Source organism: Rhipicephalus microplus, chromosome X (genome assembly GCF_043290135.1).
Source record: "Rhipicephalus microplus isolate Deutch F79 chromosome X, USDA_Rmic, whole genome shotgun sequence".
NCBI lineage: Eukaryota > Metazoa > Arthropoda > Arachnida > Ixodida > Ixodidae > Rhipicephalus > Rhipicephalus microplus.
In genome coordinates this window covers 407,350,931-407,377,717 of record NC_134710.1, presented here as the reverse complement: position 1 = coordinate 407,377,717, position 26,787 = coordinate 407,350,931, and the positions used below count along the sequence as shown (strand labels likewise).

Here is a 26,787-nt window from a genome sequence, read left to right as displayed (position 1 = left end):
CGTGAGTTCGAATTAACCGGAAGTTCGAATTAAGCGTGTTTGAATTATGATATTCAACTGTGTTTATTTTCTGTCGCACGCGTGGTCGTGTAGCGGTACATCGAGCTGAGCAGCAGTTTCCTTCCTTGCACGCTTATAGGTGTGCGCCCATCTGAGCATACATTTCCACAAACTTTTATAATCGATATAACGAAATAATGAATATAACAAAATAATTGTGGCTCCCCTTCAGCTTCCCTATAACGAGGTTTGAGTGTATTGCTTGTAGACGAAAGCATCTCTGATCTGTGCCATGATATGAACAAGGTGGTCGGTGGTGGACCTACCCTCTCGAAACCCACACTGGAATTGGGCGAGCAAATTCTTTGTGTCAAGGAAATGTACAAGTCGGCAGTTCATCATTTTTTCGGAAAGTTTGCACAGGCAGCTTGTAAGTGCAATAGGCCTATAACTCGAAACAGAAAAAAGGTCCTTGCCCTGTTTCAAAATAAGAATAAAAAGTGCCTCTTTTCAGGAAGTAGGGATAGCGCCAGAAAACCAGATAGCATTACACAGACAAAGTAAAGTTTTTTTGTGTTTCGATTGGTAGGTTTTTTAACATTTCGTACACCACACGGTCAGAACCTGGAGCAGAATCATTGCAGAAGTTCAGTAATATTTGGAGCTCGACTAAGCTGACAGCTTGGTTGTACGCCTCGCATCTTGTACATTTGTGTTCGAATTTTTGATTTCTATTTTTGTTCTGTATTTTTGGAAAGCATCAGTATAGTGTGATGAGCTGGACACCCGTTCGAAGTGTGCACCGAGAAAGTTCCCCTGATCTTCAAGGTGTCACCCTGTGTGTTTACGAGTAGGAGTGTGTGTACTTGTCTTCCTGCTACCCTACCAACCATGTTCCAGACTTTAGCCTCCTGTGTATAAGAATTGATCCTTGATAAAAACTTCTGCCAACTTTCTCTTCTGGCCTGCCGATGCATTCTCTTGGCCTGAGACTTTATTTTCTTAAAGATGTCAAGATTTTCGGCTGTCGGTGAGTTCCAAAGCAACCTCCATGCTTTGTTTTGCTGCTTGCACGCATTTCAGCACACAGAGTTCCACCATGGCACATGTCGTTTTCCAGGGTGTTCATTTGTTTGTGGGATGCATTTTGTTGCTGCATCAATCAAAAACGCTGTGAAGTTGTTGACAGCAGCATCAATGCTTTACATGTGCCGCGCCAATTTATATGAGTGATGGTATAAAACTATTCCCAGTCGGCTTTGCTTAATAGCCATTTTGGAACCTGTGGCGGGCATTCAGTTGATGTAGGTGTGCTCAAAACTACGAAAAAATGGTCCCTTCTGTAGGGATTAGTGATGACTTTCCAGTGAAGTAGAGGCACAAACAATGGAAATACTACGCTTAGGTCTTCGGAGGAATAGGTATTGTTAGCAAAGTTATAATAGGTTGGTTCTTTTCGGTTCAGGAGACACGTGCTGGAAGAGAAAAAAACTGTTCAATCAGTCGACCTTTGGCGTTATGAGAGTCGCCCCAGAGCCTGCTATACGCACTCAAGTCTCCAAGGAGAACAAAAGGTTCCAGAAGTTCATAGATTAAGGACTGGAAGTCAAGTTTTCGTAGTTGATATCTCGGAGGTATGTAAAGAGAGCAAATTGTGATCAGTTTGTCAAAAAGCACAGCTTGAACAGCCACTGTCTCAAGGGATGTTTGGAGTTAAAAGTGTGTGCATGCAATCCCTTGATTCACTATGATGGCAATATTTCCGGATGATGTCAAAGCATCATCAATGTCCTTTCGGAAAATAGCAAATTTACGTAAAAAGTTGGTGTGTTTTAGATTTAAGTGTGTTTCTTGTACACACAGCACTATTGGTGAATGTTTGGGTAAAAGTTCTTGGACATCGTCAAGGTTCCTGAGAAGGCCCCTGACATTCTATTGTATAATTTGAGTGTTAATAGTGAAAGTAAAGTTATGCTGTATGTACGATGAGAGAGTGGCTTTTTAGGCGGGAAGTTGGAATTCAAGTAACAGGGCCATCACCAGGCCCCGTTATCTGCTTTTTTTGTTCTCTTGGCGCTCTCTAAGGAGCCACACCGCTCTTTCGGCACCAAGGGTACCGACGTATCCATTGCTTCATTGGAGGCACTGGATGCCCGCACGTGCAACCTGGTTGTTCAAATTCTGGGCCTCGCCTGGTGAGGCAACGCCTTGAGACCTAAGGACCCTGGAGTCCCTCCCCGGTCTCTGTTCCCGAGTACCATATAAACAGGAATATAAGTCGAGATATTTTCAATAAAATAATAAGCTAAAGCCGCCCCTCGTCTTATATAATGGTGTCTAGCCGAAAGTGCGACGCTGTCTGGCAACATATGACTTGCATACGCTTGTGAAGCCAGACGCAGCCATATCCCCATCCAAATCCAATCGCAGCCTGTTTTCTTTGTGTTCGGGATTTGCTTCTGATCTGTTCTGAATTTTCGCTCCGCTTGACATTGCGCTGCATTTTTAGTGGCCTTTTTTTTTCGTTCACTGAATATGTCTAGCGGTGCGAGGAGGCAGTACTCAGCTGCGTTTAAACTAGATGTTGTTGAGTTCGCAGAAGCGAACGGGAATATGGCTGCTCAGCGCCGCTTCGGTATATCGGAAAAAACCGTGCGCTATTGGAGGGCGGGGAAAGGGAAGCTGCAGATGCGCAATGCTCGAAAAATGTCGTTTCGTGGACGAAGTGCCGTTCATCCGCAACTGGAAAATAAGCTAGGGGATTTGTGCGGGAAGTTCGTGCACGCTCGCTGCCAGTGACCGTAGATACCGTTCGCAAGAAAGCCGTGGAACTCGCTCGAGAAGCTGGGCTCACGAGAGAAGAGTTTCGTGCACCAAAACTCTTGGGTGCGTTGATTTATGCTACGCAAAGAATTTTCTCTCCGGCGACGCACATCCATCTGTGAAAAGTTGCCGGAGGAGTTCGAGGACAAGCTCATAAACTTTCAGCGCTTTGTGAACCGGCTTCGGTAGCAGAATGACTACATGATGGGGCAGATTGGCAACGCCGACGAGACCCCCGTGTGGTTTGACATGCCTTCGTAGACGACGATCACGCATCGTGGCGCCAAGGATGTGAAGCTGTTGTCCACTGGCAACGAGCACTCGCACTTCACCGTCATGCTGGCATGCATAGCAGATGGAAAAGAGCTTCCGCCCTTCATCATTTTCAAATGCAAGACAATGCCGAACGAAGTGTTCCCGCCCAGTGTTGTCGTTCACGTCAACAAAAAGGGATACATGGACGAGGCCATGATGCTCGTATAGATAAGAGTGGTGTGGAATTGTCGGCCAGGCGCACTGCTGCGTCTTCGCAACATGCTGCTGTTGGATGCGTTTTGTGGCCACTTAACCGGCGCAGTGAAACGCACACTCGGCGATAGGAAAACGAACGTCGCCGTGATACCAGGTGGTATGACGTCCACCCTCCAGCCGCTCAACGTTGTGCTAAACAAGCCGTTCAAGGACCGAGTGCGGCTGGAATACCAAGAGTGGATGTCCGGCGACAACCCCAAGACACCGACGGGCCGCCTACAGAGGCCTCCGCTTGCGAATGTTTGTGGCTGGGTGCTTTCTGCTTAGCGTTCCTTGCCGGATTCCATGGTGGAAAATGCTTTCAAGAAAGGTTGTATCAGCAACTCGCTTGATGGCACCGAAGATGACCCGCTGTGGAAGGCGGCCAACGACGAACTCTTGTCTTCGGAAGACAGTGTTGCTTCGTCGGACTAATAGGAGCAGCTGCGATGATGGTTGAGAGGAGCCCCGACGATCGAGGTGCGGTGCGCCCAATTCGCAAATAAATGTGGTTCGGCAGTTTTGGGTTGTTTTCCTTTTTTTCTTTTTCGGTAACCTGAACTTGGGGTGTCGACCTATATTCCCACTCGACCTATAGTCCAGTTTATGCGGTAGGCGTAGTCTGGACTACAGCCGTGTTCGAGGCAGGTGCCACAACCGCCGGCTTGGTATACGCGGGCCTAAGAAGTGGCGAGGGCTGGTGCAGCGGTGCCCCCTGACGCGCTACATTAGCATATGTGTTGGGCCATGGAATGGTGGGACCCTTTTTCTTGCTTCCTTAAAAGAAATGCTTTCTTTCACCTTCAGCGTTGTCTCCTTTTCTTACTTCCAGTATGAACAGCAACGTGAATATGCAGCATGGTTTCCGTCACAGTTTACACTGTGTGGCTGCTCTTTGCAGTTCTCAGACATGTAGCCTAGGACAGACATGTGGCCTAGGACTCCACATTACGCACAGGTTTAGTGACCAAGACAGCTTTTAAAGGCACGGCCATACCTCTGACATTGGAAAGCAATGATGGGGGTTTGGTATGTATGGCCTGAGAGAGGTCTTCGGTTACCCTGTTTGAATGGTTTCTGGCAATTCACTGGAAGCAAACGTGAGTATTAGGTGTTTCGTTGGTGTTTCCTTGTCTCTTCTGATGATAATTCTCTGTACATTGGTCACATTTTGGCTCTTCCACCCCTCCAAAAATTTAGTTTCGGTCAGGTCAAGTAAGTCCGTGTCAGATACCACTCTGCGAGTTGCGTTCATTGATCTGTGTGGTGTTACGGTTATCGGTATGCCACCAAAAGCTGAGAAACGGCCTAGCTTTTCAAATCGTTCTTTGTCCCGAATTTCGAGGAGGACGTCTCTGCTAGCCATTTGGGTTACTTTGTATCCAGCACCAAGAGTTTCGGTGAGACATCTAGCAACTACGAAGGGAGAGACCATCCTGGCTTGCTTTTCAGTTTTCTCACAGTGAATGACATTAAAGTGAGGAAATGTTTCTATTGGCCTGTTTAAAAAGTTTATCATCAATGCGTACCCACTTCAAGCCGGTACGATCGGTAAGTAAGGGAAATGCTCTATGCATGCTGGTTTTATTTTTATTCAGCACCATTGGTGACCACCCACCATAGAGCCCAACGAGGGGACGCTACAAGTTTGTAAATACTAAAAACTTACCGACGTGGCATAATAACCGTGGGGGGGCAAGGGGGGCGCGAGCCTCATCACTAAGAAAAGTTTCTCAGTGGGGAGGCTGAGCCCCCTACCACTTTTCTGAGTTGTCTGGTATATGCAGGAACATTTGCGCCAGTGCCTACACAAGCCTGTTTCATTTAAGGGGGGACACTGTACTTGAGATGAAATGCCAAATATTTTCATGTGTTTATAAAGAAAATTCACAGTGAGATAGCGTTTTTGATGCTGATTTCAAAAATGTAATTACTGTTCCTTCAAGCCAACTAGTTTTTGAAATATCCTAAACCTAATTACCTATTGTTTGCCGGTATAATGACACAAGATATTTGTATTTCAGAGCTACTATTGGCACATGCCTGCGTACTAATGAACATAAGCTACACAATAGTAGGAGTGCTTTTTTTAATTTGATAATTTTAGCAAGGTTTGTCGCACTTTGCATTTCAGTGTTATAGACACACCCACTTTATGCTCCATTTCTGGCAAAAATTAAATTTTTTGAAGATCTCAATCAAAAATTCACACCTACTATTGTGTCAACTAAAGATACAGCTACACGTCACAACAAAAATGACAGTCCTATCTACTCTGGAGGCAGAGATATCACTTAGACAACTTTGCAACAGCAGCAAAATTTGAATCCTGAGAAATTATGCAAAAACACAAGTACATTTTGGGCAGACAGGAGCATGGAAAAGCTGTTTATTTACAATGATTTCCGAATTCAACTTTCTCAGTAGGCATCAGGCATGTAGTCCTGTTTTGCATCCCCTAAGTGGCGTTTTTTCAATGCCCGCTACATGTTTTCTGCAGAGGCACAGTTGCGAGCTAATGCGGTTGCCGTGTGCTCGTCTGCCAACTAGGCCACTTATCAGTTCGGTGACGCCTATGTGCGACGAATGTGCGCGCGTAATCCGCAATCCGTCGTATAATAAAGCGGTTTTTCGGCTTGTCCAGATTGAGTTGTTGATGTCGCAGACCGAACTCGTGCACTCGATTATCAATTTCAAGGCTCCAGAGCAGCAAGGTGTTAGGTTTCCTTTTCACGCAAGATTCCAACATTTTCGAGTGAAAGCCGCGGCGCAATATGTTCATCGTTGCGAATGCGTCACAAGCACTCTACCTGTTGCCAGTAGCCTTCATTGCGTGGGTGGCAAGCACACTCACCGTAAGCGAATTCATTTTCTGTTGTTTGCCAAGGCCCGGCGAACTCCACTCTGACGAACCGTCACGCAGTTCACGTCAGCCGGAGGAAACCCGCGGCATCGGCGCGTTTAGCGATAAGACTGCGCTTTTGTTCCATCGTTGCAAAGATTGCTATCTCTCGTAGCTTCACTTCAGCTTTTTTACTTGCTGTCCTGTAACTGTTGAAGCTGCAAAACACTGCCGCTTTCAGCGACGTTGTCGACAGCCAACGGGCTCGTACATGAGTTAGGCCTACATCGGTGACTCGGCGAACGTCGTTGAACGCCGCGAGTTTGCTATCCTCCCTAACCTGAGTGACAGCGAGCTCTTTCTGAAGTTCACAGTGAACGAATGATCGTCACACCCACTTCACAAATTAGTACGGCGAGGAACTCCTTTACTGCGGCAGGCAGTCGACAGCACCATGACAAAATGGCGCATGTTTGTGCGCATCACGATTAAGGGGGGACGCGGGTCTTAGAATGGTGAAAAATGGCCAAAAAGTCGATTTTGAGAAAATGAGATATTTGAAATTTTTTGACCTATAAGCACATGTCTTCAAATTATGAACACTGAATTTGATCAGTGAATGAATTAAAATTGATTATGAAGTCGCCACGGGAGCCGCAAAACAACCTACGGTAGGTCAAATTTGTTCAAACTTCCCGCGCGCGCCGCCGGCGAGGAAGTCGGCCGATCGCCACCATATTGGGCTTGTTTTGAAGCTGATTCTTTTGTGCGCATTTTGCCACCCTTCAAAATGGCGTTGCTTAAACAGAACGACTGCCCTCACCCCTTTTCAGGAACCCCCTTCCAAGCCGCTGATTGGCCGGAGCGCGTGCGCACTAGGCGAGCCCCCTGTTCCTCGCTTTCCATTGGCTGATGCGGCCAAAGTTGCCCGCGCTTTTTTTTTATATTGTTCGTTGGCCGCCGGTTCTTGTTCACGCACGTTGTTCGTCTGCTTCCCGCACGTGTCTGCTTGTGCTACGTGACCGACGCAACGACTTTCCGTCTTTTGCCGGCATGATTGGAGACGCTCGTCTAAAGAAGAAGACGCGCCAAGCGTACAGCAAGAAACAGAGGCGCCCGTGGAACGCCCGGCAGAAAAAAGCAGCCGACAACGTGCAGCCGATTTCGCCCGATGCCGCCGAAGTGGCGCATTTCGACGACAGCGTGCAGCCACGGCCGCTTGTGTCCGAAGCGGTGCACTCTCTTGTGTCTTGCAGCAGCACCTCATCGGATTATGTCATCGTCAGATCATTATCTTGAACTTCCAGCAGCATCCTAGACCGCATTGACACGACGTTTTATTCGGCAGACAAGTTAGCTGAGTGCGCGAGAAATGCAGCGGGCTTCAAGGCATCACTCCCATCGCAGAGCGCGACGGAACGTAAGTTCGAGTTACTAGATATTGATCTGGAGGATGGTGGCAAAGAAAACGGGACAGAATTTGTTATTGTTGATCTGGCGGCAATACACTCGTTATTCGCACTTATCGCCTGCCGAGAATGCGGTGAAAGAAGCGTCACTATTTCAAAGGCCAAGAAAGAGTACGGGCTGTGTTCGAAGCTCATAGTCACATGCGGCAGTTGTGACTTTCGCGAAGAGCGTTTTTCGTCCCCACGTATAGCCGACGAGACCGACGCCAAAATAAGGCCGTTTGAAGTTAATATGCGTGCCATGAAGGCCATCAACAGTATCGGCAGGGGGGCAACGGCTCTGTCGAACTTCTTCATCGGCATGAATATTTCACATCGAGGGCTTCACCACAAGAGTTACCAAAGCCACATGAATATAATGAAAGAAGCCTGCTGTGCGACCGCTGCCGAATGCGGGCGGCGAGCGTTGCTCGCGTCAAGGAGCTCTATGCGGAGTTCGGCAACGCACCCGGAAACGTCGACGTCGTTTATGACGGCACTTGGCTAGCGCGTGGACATAGCTCGCATATGTGTTGGCTGCATTGTTGAGATGTATAGTGGCCCTGATCTGCTGTAAACAGTCATGATGGCAAATAGTGAGAATTTTTGCAAAAATAAATATTCTTGGTTTTAGACCTAAACATTGTGTAAATTATTTGTCTATCAAAGGACACATTATTACATAATTTTTTTGTGTTCCTTTCACTTGCAAGGCACTGGAACGACCACAAAGTAAAAAAATAATAATTCTCATGCTGAGTCAATGACTATCTTATAGTTCTAGAACAAGCTGCGAGCAGTATTCTGGGTGGGTACAGTGAAATTTAGCATGGCCATTTATCCTATATTATAGAGCTACAGAATGGTGTCATTAATATCGCTGTAGCTTCACATTAGCAAAAGTTAAAGTTGCTAGAAACTTCAAACGCGTTTTTCTCAGTTCGATGTTTTTGCACATTGCACTCGGCCTTACGTGGGTTTTTCCTATGTTAAGCTTGAGTGAATGCGACAAAGTTGGTATCATTTTATTCGTCTTGACATGATCTAAGGGGTGATGCTATTTCTATTTCTCTAGCATCACTTCAAAAATTACCATTGAAATTTTTAGTGAGAGAAATTTATTTTAATATAGTGACAATAAGTGTTCGTCCGTTTTCTTGCTTATAAAATGCCTTCAAATGGATAAATATAGTATCACCCCCTAGAGCAAGTCTCCAGCATTGGGATTATGCATTCACGTTTTGGATTTAGCAAGAATGAATTGCCGAGAAGTCTCGTAAGAAGTATGCAATTAAGATTCAGACCTTCATGTTTTCTAAACTGCTTGAAATATTAGGAAACAAATTAGAGATTTGAAATCAGCATGAAAAACTAGCTTAGATAGTGAAGCTTGGTTAAGATTGAGCAAAAAATTAAAAAAACATTTTGGAACCCACGTCCTACTTTAAGACAGACGCCGGAAACGCCGCTTGGCCAATGGGGTGCCCAAGTTTTGTCACGTGCCCCAAGCAGCTAATAAAATCGTGCAGTGGTGCTTCTCGATTACGCGTTTTTGCTGAAAAATCAATGAGCAAGGCGAGCCACTGGTGGCAAGAAATTGAAGATGGAAAACGACCCTTCCAAACGATACCAAGATGACCACGATAGCTTGTGTATAATGGCAATGGTTCGGCATGGAAAAAGCACGACTTTAGCGTGTCTATTCGAGCTCGGATTCATCTCACAGGGGTGATATAAATTATTCTTGTTCCAGAAGTAATGACGCGAGGAGCTTGAAACTTCTCAAATAAGTGCAAAAATAGTTGCAGATTCCGAAAATGTCAACTTTAAACAGTCGGTTTTTTTCGCGATTTCCGGCCTTTTAAGACCCGTGTCCCCCCTTAAGACGGTTCTGTAGAGTGGTGAGCTGTAGTGGATAGTGTACGCATGTGCTGACTGAAGCGTCCTGAGTTGATTGATTGATATGTGAGGTTTGACGTCCCAAAACCACCAAATTTCGACCACCTGTTTTTTTTTTACGTGCACCCAAATCTGAGCACACGGGCCTACAGCATTTTCGCCTCCATCGAAAAATGCAGCCATCGAAAAGCTGATTTTATATCATCATCATCATCATCAGCTTGACTACATCCACTGCAGGACAAAGGCCTCTCCCATGTTCCGCCAGTTAACCCGGTCCTGTGCTTGCTGCTGCCAATTTATACCCGCAAACTTCTTAATCTCATCTGCCCACCTAACCTTCTGTCTCCCCCTAACCCGCTTCCCTTCTCTGGGAATCCAGTCAGTTACCCTTAATGACCAGCGGTTATCCTGTCTACGCGCTACATGCCCTGCCCATGTCCATTTCTTCTTCTTGATTTCAGCTATGATATCCTTAACCCCCGTTTGTTCCCTAATCCACTCTGCTCTCTTCTTGTCTCTTAAGGTTACACCTACCATTTTTCTTTCCATTGCTCGCTGCGTCGTCCTCAATTTAAGCTGAACCCTCTTTGTAAGTCTCCAGGTTTCTGCTCCGTAGCTAAGTACCGGCAAGATACAGCTGTTATATACCTTCCTCTTGAGGGATAGTGGCAAACTACCTGTCATAATTTGAGAGTGCTCGCCAAATGTGCTCCACCCCATTCTTATTCTTCTAGTTACTTCAGTCTCGTGGTTCGGCTCTGCGGTTATTACCTGCCCTAAGTAGACATAGTCTTTTACAACTTCAAGTGCACTATTACCTATCTCGAAGCGCTGCTCCTTGCCGAGGTTGTTGTACATTACTTTCGTTTTCTGCAGATTAATTTTAAGACCCACCTTTCTGCTCTCCTTGTCTAGCTCCGTAATCATGAGTTGCAATTCGTCCCCCGAGTTACTCAGCAATGCAATGTCATCGGCGAAGCGCAGGTTACTAAGGTATTCTCCATTGACTCTTATCCCAAACTGTTCCCATTCTAGGCTTCTGAAAACCTCCTGTAAGCACGCGGTAAATAGCATTGGGGAAATTGTGTCCCCCTGCCTTACACCCTTCTTGATTGGTATTCTGTTGCTTTCTTTATGAAGCACTATGGTAGCAGTTGATCCCCTGTAGATTTCTTCCAGAATGTTTATATATATTTCATCTACGCCCTGATTCCGCAGTGTTTGCATGACGGCTGATATTTCTACTGAATCAAACACTTTCTCGTAATCTATGAAGGCTATGTATAGGGGTTGGTTATACTCTGAGCATTTCTCTATTACCTGATTGATAGTATGAATGTGGTCAATTGTTGAGTAGCCTGTTCGAAATCCTGCTTGTTCCTTTGGTTGATTGAATTCTAATGTTTTCTTTACTCTGTTAGCAATTACCTTTGTAAATAGCTTGTATACTACAGAGAGCAAGCTGATCGGCCTGTAATTCTTTAAGTCCTTGTCATCTCCTTTCTTATGTATTAAGATGATGTTAGCGTTCTTCCAAGACTCTGGTACTCTTCCCGTCAGGAGACACCTCGTAAACAGGGTGGCTAGTTTTTCTAACACAATCTGTCCTCCATCTTTCAGCAGATCTGATGTTACCTGATCCTCACCAGCAGCTTTGCCCTTTTGCATGCTCTCCAAAGCTTTCCTGACTCCTTCTATCATTACTGGTGGGGTGTAATCTGGGTTACTGCTAGTTCTTATAGTATTAAGGCCGTGGTTGTCACGGCTACTGTACAGATCTCTGTAAAACTCCTCTGCTATTTTAACTATCCTATCTATATTGGTAGTTATTTTGCCTTCTTTGTCCCTTAGTGCATACATCCGACTTTTGCCTATCCCAAGTTTCCTCTTCAATGCTTTGACACTTCCTCCGTTTTTCAGAGCGTGATTTTATATATACATACATATATATATATATATACATACAGTAAAAGCTCGTTAATTCGAATCGCAAGGGGAAGCTGCCTCAGTTCAAATTAACAAAAGTTCGAACGGAAGTGAAGAACAATGATAGTACACTGCGAGTAGGGCATAATAATTTATTTTTTGAAAAAATTTGTGATCGCGGTCTGCTTTCTTTCTTTGAAGGCGAAAGCCAGCACTTTTTGCTCTAACGAGTGAATTTGATGGAAGGCCTCTTCCCCGCCTTCTTCAAAACTTTAGAAAAGACGGGCGGCATTCAATCTGGCCATGACTTCCGCAGCAGAGGGCCGCACTGGTGCTTCGTACTCCTCCTCATCATCGTCACTGGCAGCAATAGGTTCTGCACTTCTTACCTGACATGTCACCATCCGTGAGTGCACCACACACCACTGCACTTGAGTCCACATCGACGTAGTCCGCAAAGCAGACGTCTTCCAAAACATCCGCCATGGGGACAGTGACGCCATGTTCGAGCAGTGGTGGCTCGTCAGCTTGCAGAGCTTCGGTGCTGAAGCCACAGTGGCGAAAACAATTTGCTATCGTAAGCGCTGTCACTTCCTCCCAAGCACGCACAAGCATGTGTAGGATACTTAGAAGTGTCATTTGGTAGTTATTGCACAAAATAATTCGTTCCAACATATGATGCCGATAAAATGATTTAAAATTTCTAACTATACACTGGTCCATGAGCTGCAATACCACTATCGTGTTTGCTGGAAGGAAAGCCAACTCAATGGCCTTCGTCTTGTTGACTTTATGAGCTGAACAGTTGTCCACAAGAAGCAGGACTTTGCGGCCACAGCGTTCGAACTTCTTGTCAAGCTTCACCAGCCCCTGCACAAAGAATTCCCCTGTCATCCAAGCCTTTTTGTTGGCCGCGTAGATGATGGGAAGGACCAGATGTTCTTGAAGCAATGAGGACATCTCGATTTGCCTATCACAAACAGAGGCAACTTCTCGGTCCCGGTCATGTTCGCAGCAACCATCACAGTTATCCGTTCTTTACTTTTCTTCCCTCCCTTGCACTTGTCCCCATTATACGTGATAGTTTTGGTGGGCAGCAATTTGAAAAATAAGGCAGTTTCATCCACACTAAATATGTCTTGTGGAGAATACTTCTCCATGTAGCCTTGAAGCACTTCGGAGCGCCAACCTTCACACGTTTCCATGTTGACGGCGTTCATTTCCCCCCACACAGCACGGAAAACGAGGTAGTAGCGCTCATGAAAACGGTGCAACCACCCATCTGAAGCAGCGAAGTCATCGTAGTCTAGCTGCAGGGCGAAGTCCGCTGTCTTTGCCAGTATGACTGGGCCACTCAGTGGTATGTCCTGCCAACACATTTCCTTTATTCAAATGAGAAGCACTTTCCCGAGGTCAGGGTACTTTGCAGGCTGCAACCTCCTTCTTTTGCTCGCAACTTCTGCCTCTAACGCGACTTCAATAGTCCTCTTATTTTTTATATAAGTAGATAGTGTCGTTTTCGGTATCTCATGCTTTTTCACGATATCTTGCTTAGGCAAGAGTCCGGCGTCCACTTCCCGCAGGATATCAGCTTTCTCCTGAAATGTCTTGGCACGGTATTTGCCGCGGGCACACGCCATCAAGTCGGAGCTGCAGAATCGCGACAGACAAAAAGCTACTACAGGCGCTACCACAACAAACGTTAGCTGAGGCCCAACACCAACACAAAGAATCGTGACAGCCGGAAGCTACCCCCAGCACCAACAACCGAGGTGTACGACGCAAGCCCAAGACAGAGACTGCAGGGGCAAAGCTACAACGCACTCGATTTGCTGTGTGCTGGTCATGTCATCTGTCGTCTAACAGCGACAACTACGCAGGAGTTTCAAAGGCTCCGAGATTGGCACTTAAAAAAACAAATCTTGGAGGTTACGTAGGACGGAGAGCAGGCAGCCACCAAGAGAGAGATTGTGGGGGGAGGGGGTAAAGAGTAAGTGGCGCTATTTTCTGCACTCTGGCCTCCGTGCCAGTTTCTCCGCTTTTTTTCTCCGCTCCTTGTCAACACGGCCTCGCAACTCGGCAGTTGCCCTATCAAGTGACTAGCCAAGCTGCCGGCGCGGTGGCGCGTAGTTTGAATTAACCACGGCGGAACCTACTCGCGTTCGAATTAACGGGCTTTTTAATTCATTGGCTTGTATGTATGGGGCTTGGCCAGACCATAACTTACAGTTCGAATTATCCGTAAATTCAAATTATTGAAGTTCGAATTAACGAGATTTCATCACTGTGTGTGTGTATATATATATATATTGTGGGCATTTATTACTTACATCGTCCTCATCTCTGCATGATCACAATTACCATCATCCGCTTGTCTCTTTGTCCTCATTGCCCCTCGGGGTCATCATCATCGTCATCGTCTGTGTACTGGCTCTGCCCGTTCGTTTTGCGAGGTCTTTCCTCAATTAAACGCTGTCGCAACCAAGACTACCAAGACTTCATACGTGGTGGAGGTGGATTTTCCGTCCTCTAACCTCCCGCAGCCCGCTCTACCCCCTGGAACTTCGTTCAGGGTGCCGATTGCACCCACTGTCAGGCAGCATGTCCCAGACCGAGCCTACCGGCGCTGATGTCATCAACCACGCACCGACGCAAGCTGCCTTTCCTATTTACATACACGGACATCAGCGGGAACGCCCGCTCTTTGCTGGTCTTCGTGGAGAAGACGAAGAAGACTGGCTCGAGGACTACGACCGCGTAAGTGTCGCTAATCAGTGGGACAAGGCCGCCAAACTGCGTTACGTCCCTTTTTATCTGACCGGAGTTGCAAAGACATAGTATTTTAATCATGTCATTTGCTTACCCGACTGGGCTACCTTCCAGCAGCAGCTGCGACACGTTTTTGGGACCCCGGACATTCAATCCGCCGTTGCGAAGAGGACACTTGATACTCGCCGACAACATCCCGGTGAATAGTACGCTTTATACATCGAGGATGTCCTCGCACTGTGCCGGCGTGTCAATCAATCCATGCCAGAATCAGACAAAAAGCGCCACATACTGAAAGGCATTGAGCCTGTTGCCTTCAACACACTTGCTGTGCAAAACCCAGCTACCATCACTGATGTCGTGACGACATGCCAGCGCCTTGATACGCTGGACTCTGTTCACCTCCAACCGGACATGACGACCACCACTCTACGTCTCATGGCCACCTGCGTGACCTCATCCGGGACATTATACGTGAAGAATTGCAGTCCATGGGCTTCACACCTCCTACACCGCGTCCGACAGAGTCTTCGGGAGTGCCCTTGCGTGACATCGTTAGGGAGGAACTTACATCGCTGACCGGCTCTGCGCCCGTACAGCCACCTGTTTCACGCCCCATACCCACGTACCCTGAAGTTGCTGCCGTGCCTCCCAGCGACGCCCACGCGACATTGCCGCGTCCATACTACGCATCAGTTGCTGCCGCTCCCCCGGTAAACTACCATTCTGTGCCCCCTGACCCTTTGGCCCACCTGACCGTGCTATCTCCAGGTGCCCCGAATGCCTTCTATTCCACACCGTGGCGCTCGTCTCGCCCTGTATGCTACTACTGTGGCTATCGCGGCCACATATCTCGTTTCTGCCGAAAGCACCAGCTAGATGAGCATCGGAACGACGTGCACGAACGGCATTTGTACACTGGGGCGTTTTATCAAGGTCGGCGTTATTCGTCTCCCCCGCACTGGTCTCCATCTCCTCCAAGGTCGACTGCACCACGAAACAGCCGAAACACGAGACGCCGCTCGCCTTCGCCCTTCCGCCATTCCACTTCTCCACTTCAGCCCGAATATTCATTCGGGAAACTAGGTGATGCAGTTTGTGGAGGGAAAACTGCATTCGGAATCAAAACTTAAATTCCTCCATCAGGCCCGTGTAACATGCTTTCTGTGGAAGTGGAAGAAGTACGAGTCGATGCTTTGGTGGACACAGGTGCGACATTGTCTGTGATATGTGCTGATTTGTGTGAACATTTAGGGAAAGTAATGATGCCTTACGATGGCCCCATGTTAGTTGCTGCCCAGGGGAACGTCATTAACCCTTCCGCGTTTTGTACTGTGCGTGTTTTCATGGACGGCATCCACCATCATGTCCAGTTTGCTGTCCTGTACCGCTGCTCTCACCAACTAATTTTAGGGTGGGATTTTCTATCATCTGCTTCCGCGGCAATTTGTTGTGGACAACGCGTCGTTCACCTCGCTGACACCGACTACATGCTTGACAAAGACAATCAGAAGCCACTTCGTCTGGTGGCTGTGAAAGACATCGAACTGTCGCCACTACAAGAGCAAATTGTCAGCATTACGTCCACCGACATCTATCACGGTGATGTATTGGTCTCACCGTGACCACTTTGCGTTCGTAAAGGTATAGCTCTTCCGTCTGCTGTCATTCGTTTTTGCAATGGCTCTGCACTGGTCACCGCTGTCAACTCTACACCGGAGAAGATCTTACTGCCACAGGGCACTACTGTGGCCCGTGTTGCCGACTTCGAGCCTGTATTTGTCACGCCACTTCAGGCCATCGCATCCAAAGAACCTTCCCTCGGTGAGCATTTTTCATCCTCCGCCTTTACCACCGCTATCAGCAGTGAATCGACATATTCACAGAGGCAGGCAGCAGCTGCTCGCATTGTTACAGAAACATGCAAATTCTTTCCATATTTGCTCGTCTAAGCTGGGCCGCACTAATACTACAGCACATCGAATTCAAACAGTTGGGACATCTATTGTACACCGCCACCCCTACCGCGTGTCTCTAGCTGAAAGAAAAATTACAGAAAAAAACGTTGCGGACATGCTTAAACGGGAAGTCATCCGTCCCTCATCTAGCCCTTGGTCGTCTCCTATTGTTTTGGTCGATAAAAAGATTGGCTCTGTGCGTTTTTGGGTGGACAACCGGGCGCTCAATAAAATCACACGCAAGGACATGTACCATATGCCACGCATTGACGACCCCCTTGATTCCCTACAAGGCGCGGAATTCTTTTCAAGCATCGACTTGCGTTCTGGGTACTGGCAGATCCCCATGCATGAAAACGATAAGGAGAAAACGGCGTTCGCAACCCCCGACGGGCTATATGAATTCAACGTGATGCCTTTCGGGCTCTGCAACGCACCCATGACCTTTGAGCGCATGATAGATACCGTGCTGTGCAGCCTGAAATGGAAAAGTTGCCTTTGCTACCTGGACAACATTATTCTCTTTTCATCAACGTTTCCTGAGCACCTAGAACGATTGGATCAAGTTCTGACGTGCCTTGCCGCGCCGGGCTTCAAATAAACACTAAAAAATGCTCTTTCGCTAGCAAATCTATCAAGGTCTTAGGACACGTCATTAGCAAAAATGGCATCCGGCCCGACCCTGACAAGATTTCTGCAGTCCTTCACTTTCCGCGTCCCGAAAAACCAAAGGAGCTTCGCAGTTTCCTTGGCCTCGCCTCCTATTTTCGCAGTTTATCCAGAACTTCGCTTCTATTGCTGCTCCATTACACCAACCACTCACTTCCAACGTCCCCTTTCTGTGGTCTCAAGAATGTCAAACAGCATTCGAGCTGTTGAAGCGGGCACTCACGTCTGAACCTCTGCTCTGCCACTTTGACAAAGCTGCACCGACTATCCTTCATACCGACGCTAGCGGCCTTGGTATAGGAGCCGTTCTTCTACAACATGACAAGTCTTTTCTAGAGAAGGTTGTTGCATATGCCAGTCGCGTACTCACCCCTGCCGAAAAGAACTACACAATAACTGAGCAAGAGTGTTTGGCTGTGGTTTGGTCGGTCCAGAAGTTCCGTCCCTATCTTCATGGCTGTCACTTCACAATCGTTACGGACCACCATGACTTATGCTGGCTTTCTACACTGAAGAACTTGTCTGGACACTTGGGTAGGTGGATACTTCGCTTGCAGGAGCACGGCTCTGACATAACTTACAAGTCAGGCAGAAAACATCAAGACACCGATGCTTTATCTCGTTGCCCGCTTCCAACTACCCATATCAGCGTTGGTGAGAACTCAACCGCCACATCTACCAAAGTTCATACGCTCACATCAATAAGGCAACCCTTTTCGGACGACGAGCCAACATTTATCTCCCACCAGCGGTCCGATTCATACTGCAGAAGCATGATGGACCACCTTTCGGGAGTTTCTCATCCACCAAACGCACGACTCTGTCATCAACTCCTCCACTTTAAGCTGGACAATGGGGTTCTCTACCGCCACGTCTACCACACTGACGGTCAGCGCTGAGTTCCTGTATTGCTACGCCCTCTTCGACTTCAGGTGCTCAAAGCCTTCCACGACGACTTGACTGCTGGTCATTTTGGTTTTAAAAAGCTCTTGACCACATTCGATGTTGTTATTACTGGCCTGGCCTTTTTTATAGTGTAGCGCGGTACGTCAGTTCCTGCTACCCATGCCAGCGTCGTAAACTCCCCTGTGTCTGCACCTGCTGGACCTCTACAGCGTGCCCTTCAATGCCTTTCGAAGTTGTAGGTGTTGACCTTTACGGGCCTCTCCCAGTCACATCTGCTGGCAAACGATGGATAGTGACCGCCGTGGACCACCTGACACGCTATGCTGAGACTTCCTTTGTTATTACAGGCTCAGCTGTGGAAGTTGCAGACTTTTTTCTTCATGCCATAATCCTGCGTCATGGGGTCCTCGTGTACTGCTTAGTGATCGCGGCAAATTGTTCCTGTCACAAATGGTAAATGAAGCACTGCGCGCTTCTGGAACTACTCACAAGACAGCTTCAAGCTACCACCCTCAGACAAATAATCTCACAGAAAGATTTCACCGAACCCTTGCAGACATGATAGTCGTTTATGTCCAACCCGACCACAAAAACTGGGATACTCTTTTACAATTCCTGACATTCGCTTACAACACCGCCCTTCAGCGAACAACTTGCTACTCACCGTTTAACCTCGTGTACGGACGCACCCCAACTACCTTTCTCGACGTCTCCTTCTTTAACAGCCATGGAAATTCATGTCAGTCTTTTAGCGAAGAATACATTTTCCGCCTGGCCCAGTCTCGCCATCAGGCTCGCATCAATACTGAAGCGAGACAGCACGAGCGGAAGATCATCTATGACGAATCCCACCGCGTTGTGTCTTTCCAACCTGGTGACGAGGTGCTGCTTTTGACACCTATTCACACTCCTGGTCTCTGTCACAAATTCCAACCACGCTTTATCAGGCCATACATTGTTTTAGAACAGACTTCACCAATTAATTATCGTGTGACACCACTCGTCGCCCCAATAGACCGCCGCTATCGCAGCACAGAGATTGTCCACGTTTGTCGCATGAAACCTTTCACGCGACGTTCCCCGTCACTTTGACTTACGACGGCCAGGGTGTCCACTTCCAAGTGGGAAGAATTAGTGTGGGCATTTGTTACTTACATCGTCCTCATCCCTGCATGATCACAATCACCATCATCCGCTTGTCTCTTCTTCCTCATTGCCACTCGGGGTCATCATCATCGTCATCGTCTGTGTACTGGCTCTGCCCATTCGTTTTGTGAGGTCTTTCCTCAATTAAACGCTGTCGCAACCAAGACTACCAAGACTTCATAATATATATATATATATATATATATATATATATATATATATATATATATATATATATATATTACAACGAGCAAGGTTCCGTAAAAACGCAGGTTATTATTCGAGAAACGTTAGCCGCAACAAGCTAGTACAGGCCGGAACCCGGCAGGCACGAGCCACACACGGACGTCAACGTCTTCTTTCACGCTGGCACAGAGCTGGCGCCACTATGCTTCGGTACAATTACTCCCCGCGAAGAAAGGAGCCAACCTGGCGACCTAGGGAAAGGACACGACAAGGGGGTCATAGCACGGTTTGAGGCGTGATACGTGTACTGTTTCACGCCCACGGCAGCGTTGGTCCGAAGGTGGATCAATGGGCTCAACTTCATAGTTGACAGGAGATGTTTGCCGCACCACACGGTAGAGGCCATGGTATTTCGACGAAAGCTTCGGGGAAAGACCGGGAGGGGTAGACGGGACACAGAGCCAAACCAGCATTCCTGGGTTATAGTGTACAGTAGACGCAAATGAATCGTGGTCAATTTTCTGGCCCCATTGGTCCTGTGCGGTAAATGAGCGAGCGAGTTGACGACACTCTTCGGCAAACCAGCATTCCTGGGTTATAGTGTACAGTAGACGCAGATGAATCGTGGTCAATTTTCTGGCCCCATTGGTCCTGTGCGGTAAATGAGCGAGCGAGTTGACGACACTCTTCGGCATAAGCAGCTCCTTCGGAAACAGGCGTCGCTTCGGAAACATCAGGCCTGTAAAAGAGAATGGTGTCCATGGAGCATGATGGCTCACGTTTGTACAGGAGGAAGAAAGGAGAAAAGCCAGTGCTTGTTTGTGGCGCAGAGCTGTACGCGTACGTGACAAAAGGGAGCACTTGGTGCCAGTTAGTGTGGTCGTCAGAGGCGTACATGGCAAGCATATCTCCGAGGGTACGGTTAAAGCGTTCCGTCATGCCATTGGTTTGAGGATGGTATGACGAGGATTTCCGATGAACAGTGTGACATGCCTTGAGCAGCTCGTCGATGGCGTTCGAGAGAAACACGCGTCCACGGTCAGTCAGTAATTCACGAGGTGCACCGTGTCGCAAAATGAGATGGTGAAGAAGAAAGGACGCAATGTCTTTCGCAGTGATAGCAGGCAGCGCAGATGTTTCAGCGTAGCGTGCCAAATGATCAACGGCGACGATAAACCACCGGTTGCCTCAAAGAGAGTTGGGTAGAGGACCATAAATATCAATTTCGACGCGGTCGAATGGTCTCGCTGGGCAGGTTAAAGGTTGCAAAGGGCCAGCAGTGCTGTGAAAAGGCGTCTTGCGTCGTTGACACGTGGTGCATGACCGAACGTACTGGCGAACGTGCCGATACATGCTGCGCCAGTAGTATCTTAGACGAAGGCGAGAGTAAGTCTTCAATACTCCAGCGTGGCCACACTGGGGGTCATCGTAAAAGGCAGCGCAGATGTCTGAACGCAAATGACGAGAGATGACAAGAAGCCACCTACGGCCGTTCGTCACGTAATTGCGGCGATACAACAAGCCTTCACGGACACCAAAGTGTCTTGCTTGACGAGAGAGGGAGCGTGAAGTCGTTTCTGACGTACTGTGAGAAAGGACGTCGAGCAAAGAAATGATCCAAGGATCTTTGCGCTGTTCCGATGGCATGTCAGTGATGCTCAACGATGACGAATCGCAAATGGCAGTTGATAAGCAGGCAAGGTCAGGAGGCAGTGGAGAACGGGATAGTGCATCGGCGTCCGAATGTCTGCGTCCTGAGCGATAAACAACACGGATATCGTATTCCTGAAGGCGTAAAGCCCAACGAGCGAGGCGGCCAGTAGGATCTTTCATGGATGCTAACCAGCATAAAGCATGGTGATCTGTGACAACATCAAACTGGCGGCCGTAAAGGTAAGTGCGAAATTTTCCTATAGCCCAAATGATAGCCAAGCACTCCTTTTCCGTAACGGAACAGTTGGACTCTGCCTTCGTTAGAGTACGGCTGGCATAGGCGGCAACGTACTCGTCGCAGCCATCCTTGCGTTGAGCGAGAATGGCACCGAGGCCGACACCGCTTGCATCCGTGTGAATTTCAGTGGGTGCATTGGGATCGAAGTGGCAGAGAACTGGCAGAGAGATGAGTAGCCGGCGCAGTGGGAATTCGTCATCGAATTCGTCATCGTCGAACGCAGTGGGAATGCGTCATTGCAGTGGGAATTCCAGCCAGAGAGGTCCGCGCTACGGGAGAGAAGCTGAGTCAGGGGGGCAATTATAGAGACAAAATTGCGAATGAAACGCCGAAAATAGGAACACAAGCTTACGAAACTACGAAGCTCCTTTAGGATAGTAGGCTTCGGGTACTCGGCAACGGCACGCAGTTTGGCAGGGTCTGGCGATATTCTTTCTTTTGAAACGACGTGGCCGAGAATTGTGAGTTTGCGGGCGCCAAAACGACATTTCTTGAAGTTTAGTTGCAACCCGGCTGCCGTAAGGCACTGGAGAACTTGTTCCAGACGGGAAAGATGAGTTTTGAAATTCGCCGAGAATACAACTATGTTGTCTAAATAGCAAAGACAGATGTGCCATTTAAGTCCTCTGAAAACACTGTCCATCATTCTTTCAAAAGTCGCAGGCGCATTGCAAAGACCGAAGGGCATTACATTAAATCCATATAAGCCGTCAGGGGTCACAAACGCCATTTTTGGACAGTCTGATTCAGCCATTGGCACTTGCCAATATTCAGAGCGCAGATCCAATGAAGAGAAAAACTCCGCACCTTGAAGGCAATCCAAGGCATCATCAATGCGTGACAGGAAATAAACATCCTAGCGTGTGATGGATGTTGTTTAGTCGACGATAATCCACGCAAAAACTGATGGAGCCATCCTTTTTTCGCACGAGGACCACTGGCGAAGCCCAAGGACTCTGTGAGTGCTGAATAACACCACGTTGCAACATCTCGTCGACGTGTTGAGTGATGACGTCACGCTCAGCCTGCGAGACGCGGTAGGGGCGCTTACGAAGAGGAGTATGATGACCGTTGTCGATATGGTGAGCGACAACTGACGTGCATCCCAAGGGAGGTTGTCCGTGGTCGAAGGAGGCGCGGAAACGGTCAAGTAGTTGAATGAGCTGATTGCGCTGGTTTTGTGTAAAGCCGGTGTCTACGCTGCGCAACAGAACGTCTTCGTCAGGTAGTGAGGGCGCGGTGGCAGCTGTGACAGCATCTACGAACATCGATGTCGTATCAGAACGGGCATCGAAAGGAATGATGTCATCATAAGTGTCAAGACTCCCAATACAACAAACGGGCAAACGGGACGACAAGGTTCCGGCAACGAGCGCATTCTTGTGACGGCATGAAGAGGGCGGTTGAATCGGAAACGGAGTTGCACAAAAAAAATACCGAGGCGACCGAAAAGGAGAAATGACGACGGTCACCTTTTTGGGTGAGCGAGGCAGATCTATGAATGTCGTGCTGAATGGAAACAAAATGAGTTGAGCACGAGCGCAGTCGACAACCGCATGATTAGCGGAAAGTTCCATCCCATGATGATTTCATGAGACGCATGCGGAAGGACGACAAATTCAACGATGTAAAGCATTCCTTGAATCACAACACGAGCAGTGCATGTGGCATGAGGTTGGACGTGTTGCGAGCTCGCTGTGCGTAAAGAAATTTCAACCAGTGGAGTCGTCACTTTGTTCAGTTTGCGGCATAACACTTCACTGATTATACAAATAGCAGCACCTGTGTCAACAAGAGCAGTTGTGGCGAAACCGTCCACAAACACGGCAATCTCATTAGGGGGCGAAAGATGAGGCCTTGGAAATTTCGTCGGTGGCGCAGCTCTTGCCTCAGGAACTGCGACTGTTAGTTTTCCTCCTGGGCGTGGTTGGAACGGCGAAGCATGGGGGAAGGAGACCGAAGACGGGGTGAAGGAGATCGACGTCGGCTGAAGTTTGGTCGACGTGAGCGGGGGTCATGTGAATCAGGTGTCACATGCGATTCTGATTGCCGAGGTATGTTGCCGGAATGCTGAACATCATTAAAATAGAATCCACGGCGACGACAGTAGCGCGCGACTTGTCCTGGAATACCACAGTTTTAGCAGACGGGCCGGTTATCCGGAGTACGCCAGGAGTTTACAGGTGCTCGAGGTGGTGGAAAGGGTCGATTTACCGGATAAACCGAAACTGGTGACCTATAGTAGTTGGTGGTTAGACTGTATGAAGGGAGCGGCAGTTGGGCAGGAGGTAGGCGGACGGCTTCTGCATAAGTCAGCGGTGCAGCCACTGATATTGGGGACGCGGGCGAAGGGAGAGCCTCGGCAACTTGCGTCTGAATAGCACGGCGAAGTGAGTGGTCCAGTGTTGTGGGGGTCTCGTTGATGGTGGCGACAAGAGAGAGCTGTCGAGCAACTTCCTCCCGGATGTACTGTTGAATTTGAGGCATTAACACGCTGTAGTCGGGGCCACTGCTTTTGCACTCCAAAGCCGAAATATCAGCTGTTTGCGTATTAGCGCGATGTGTGGAAATTCGTTGCTTGCGCAGCTTATCGAAACTTTGACATAGCTGTGGGTCTTTGGCCACAAGCATATGAAAAGCGTCGTCGTCAATGCCTTTCAATTTATTCTTTATTCTGTCAGCCTCCGTCATCCACGCATCAACTTGCCTACAGAGGCTGATCACATCCTCAATGTAGCTCGTGAAGCTCTCACCATTTCGCTGAAACCGTCCCCGCAGGCCCAGTTCAGCACGAAGCTTACGCATGGCTGGACGACCAAAAAACGAGGTGACGGCCTCTTTGAAAACCGACCAGGTGGGGATGTCGGCTTAGTGGTTGGTGAACAACCATAGGTTGGCCAAATCCATCAAGTAGAAGATGACGTGAGTCAGCTTCGCAGGGTCATCCCACTTGTTAATCGTGCTGGCATGCTCGTACTCTGCCGGCCAGTCCTCGACATCTTGATCTTCAGTGCCGTTGTATACTAGTGGGTCACGCAGACGAAGTACACCAGAACAAATGACAGGTGGCAGCGTGGAAGAGCCTTGTGGGGGATCGACGCGCTCGGTCATCGCGGACTGAGATGGTAGCTTACGGCTGCGGAGCTCCAGGACGTTACCCAGCACGTTTCCACCAAATGCAACGAGCAAAGTTGCGTAAAAACACAGGTTATTATTCGAGAAACGTTAGCCGCAACAAGCTGGTACAGGCAGGAACCCGGCAAGCACGAGCCACACACGGACGTCAACGTCTTCTTTCACGCTGGCACAGAGCTGGCGCCACTATGCTTCGGTACAATATATATATACATCGCTTGGCAATCGAGGTAGGTTGTTTGCCCCCCACTCGTGAAAGAGTTGGTACGCCACTGGACACCAGTCGTACAACGCCACTATAAGCCAATGCGCCTAGACCAAGGTAGGCTATTTGCACAGGGTTAACCCTCGCCGCCAGAAAAATTTGAAATAAAAGGAAGAAACAAAAAGACAGGAAAGATAAAAAGTGATGCCTAAGACGAAGATGTAGAGAGAGAAAGAGGGATAGGAAAAGGCGACTGCCGATTTCCCCTGGGTGGGTCAGCCCAGGGGCGCCGTCAACATGAAGTCAGGGTCAAAAGGGTGTGTTGCATCTGCCGGGGGGCCTTTAAGATTTATTCTTCCGGCGGCGGCTAAACCCCCCGGATTCCCTTTCCCCCGGGCACTGCTCAGCCATGCACGGCTAGGCATGGGAGGGAGTCGAAACTCTCCCGTTAGCTTGGGTCCATGGCATCGCTACGCACCAAACGCCTTCTCTCACAGATGCCTCTGCGGGGGCCTTCGTTTTTTGCCCATGGTTACCAGAAAAGGCACCCCCGCAATTGCGTGGATATCGCAATAATTTGTCGGCTGATTCAGTACTTTTGCAGCAGCGCAAAGGCGAAAGATGGCGACCTTCATGTAATATCCGCTAACGATGCATGCTGTCAGCATTACTTTTGGTTCCAAAACCACCATGTGGCACGACAATAATGCAAAACAGACAAAAAAGACCCTTTTAGAGCAGTATGGCACAGCGATTTCCAGTCGACTCAGGTTTCTTACCACTGCACTGGCACAACTGCAATCTAAGTTCTGGATAGTGCAGGGTGTCAAGCAGTGAAAAGAGTTTTGAACAAATATGTCGTATGCAAGAGGCATAAGACCGGACCGCCTGCTCAAAACATGCCTCAATTCCTGGCAGACAAAGTTACTGAAGCAGAGCCATTCAAAATCACAGGAGTTGACTTCACAGGAACTCTTTATCCAAAGGACAAGTACGAGATCGTGAAACAAAGATGTACTGTTATTCAACTGCGCAGTAATGAGTAGAGTAGACTTAGAGGCTATCAATGACAGTTGATCATCAAGTTTTGTATAAGCATTCAAATAAGGTTCAAATTTACTGCTCAACGAGAAATGCCTGCAGTTATCTACTTGGGCAACACCAAAACATTTATAAAGCCTGTGAAAGAAATCAACCGAATGCTTGAAACCATTAAACACGAGGTTGTAACAGATTACTGCAGTGGCAACCGAATTCTGTGAAAAACAGTAGCTGACTGTTCCCTGTGTTGGGGAGTATTTCGCGACCGCCTCATGACAAGCGTGAAGCCGTCGATGCAGAAAATACAGTCGCAGATGGATTTTCGAAGTTCAAAAATTTGGACTTGTTGGATATTTCAGACTTTACAAATGCGCCGTCAAGGTTCCAATTGCACTAATGCATTTTCGCAACTCATTTTCCAGATGAAGTTAGGTTCGAAAGTTTGATATTCCGGACTAAATTTCGAGCTATGCCGCTTGATCTGTGCTCGATTTTCAAAATCCACTTTTTAAGGCCACCATATTAGATTTTTTGTGTGATTTATCCAGTTTGGCAAGCAATGGCTAGTTGTGTGGCCTCCAAGATTGGAAGCACACACAATTTTACAATTTCAAAGGCCATCTTTGATCCTTCTTGACCAGCAAAGCGGCAATACTTTTCTGTTTCAGTCAGACTTATCATCATCATTAATATACCGGTACGTTATTTCTGAGCGTTTGGCTTTTTTGTCGTCATAGAGCACGTGGTCGTTTTAGTGCCAAGTGTGTTTGAACCATTGTGTGCGTCACACGCTCACTGCAGTTCGCAGTCGCTTAGTAGCACTCGGGGGGGGGGGGGGGGGGGGAAACAATACTTAGCTACTGACCTGGAACACGCGGGTTCGATCGCGGTTGCGAAGGTAGCCTTTTGATGGTGGGGAAATGTTGAAGGCTCATGTACTGTGTGGTGTGGATGCAGGTAAAAAAAGCATGCACCTTTTTGTGACCGGTATCAAGTTTTGTTAACTTGGTTCCATAGAGCCGAAAACTTAGCCACCCGCAACGGTCGGCGGCAGCAACTGACAGTGGCGCTTGCCAGCAATATTACTGTAGCCCAAAAAGAATCCAATTTGCTCATCCCCATGAACAGCATGAAGAATGGCATTATTTGAAATTTTTTCAGGCTTTTCTAATATAAATGAACTTCATTTTCACAGCTTGACTATATTTTTCAAACTGTTTAATTTTTCGGACTATTTTACGGACCTTGACGGGTTCAGAAAATCGGTCAACGACTGTAATTTCGAAAAGGACAACTTCGTTAGAGAAACTACGCTCTAGTGTAGCAGAACTTGACGGAGCACTCAATAATTGACCATTCACACTTGCTAG

At 47.9% G+C, this 26,787-nt stretch overlaps 1 protein-coding gene across 1 annotated transcript in view; it reads right to left on the bottom strand.

The window, feature by feature from the left end:
* The window catches only part of LOC119160965 (uncharacterized protein C05D11.1), a 269,272-nt gene that overhangs the window by 123,137 nt on the left and 119,348 nt on the right, over positions 1-26,787 (bottom strand). The window lies entirely within an intron of this gene.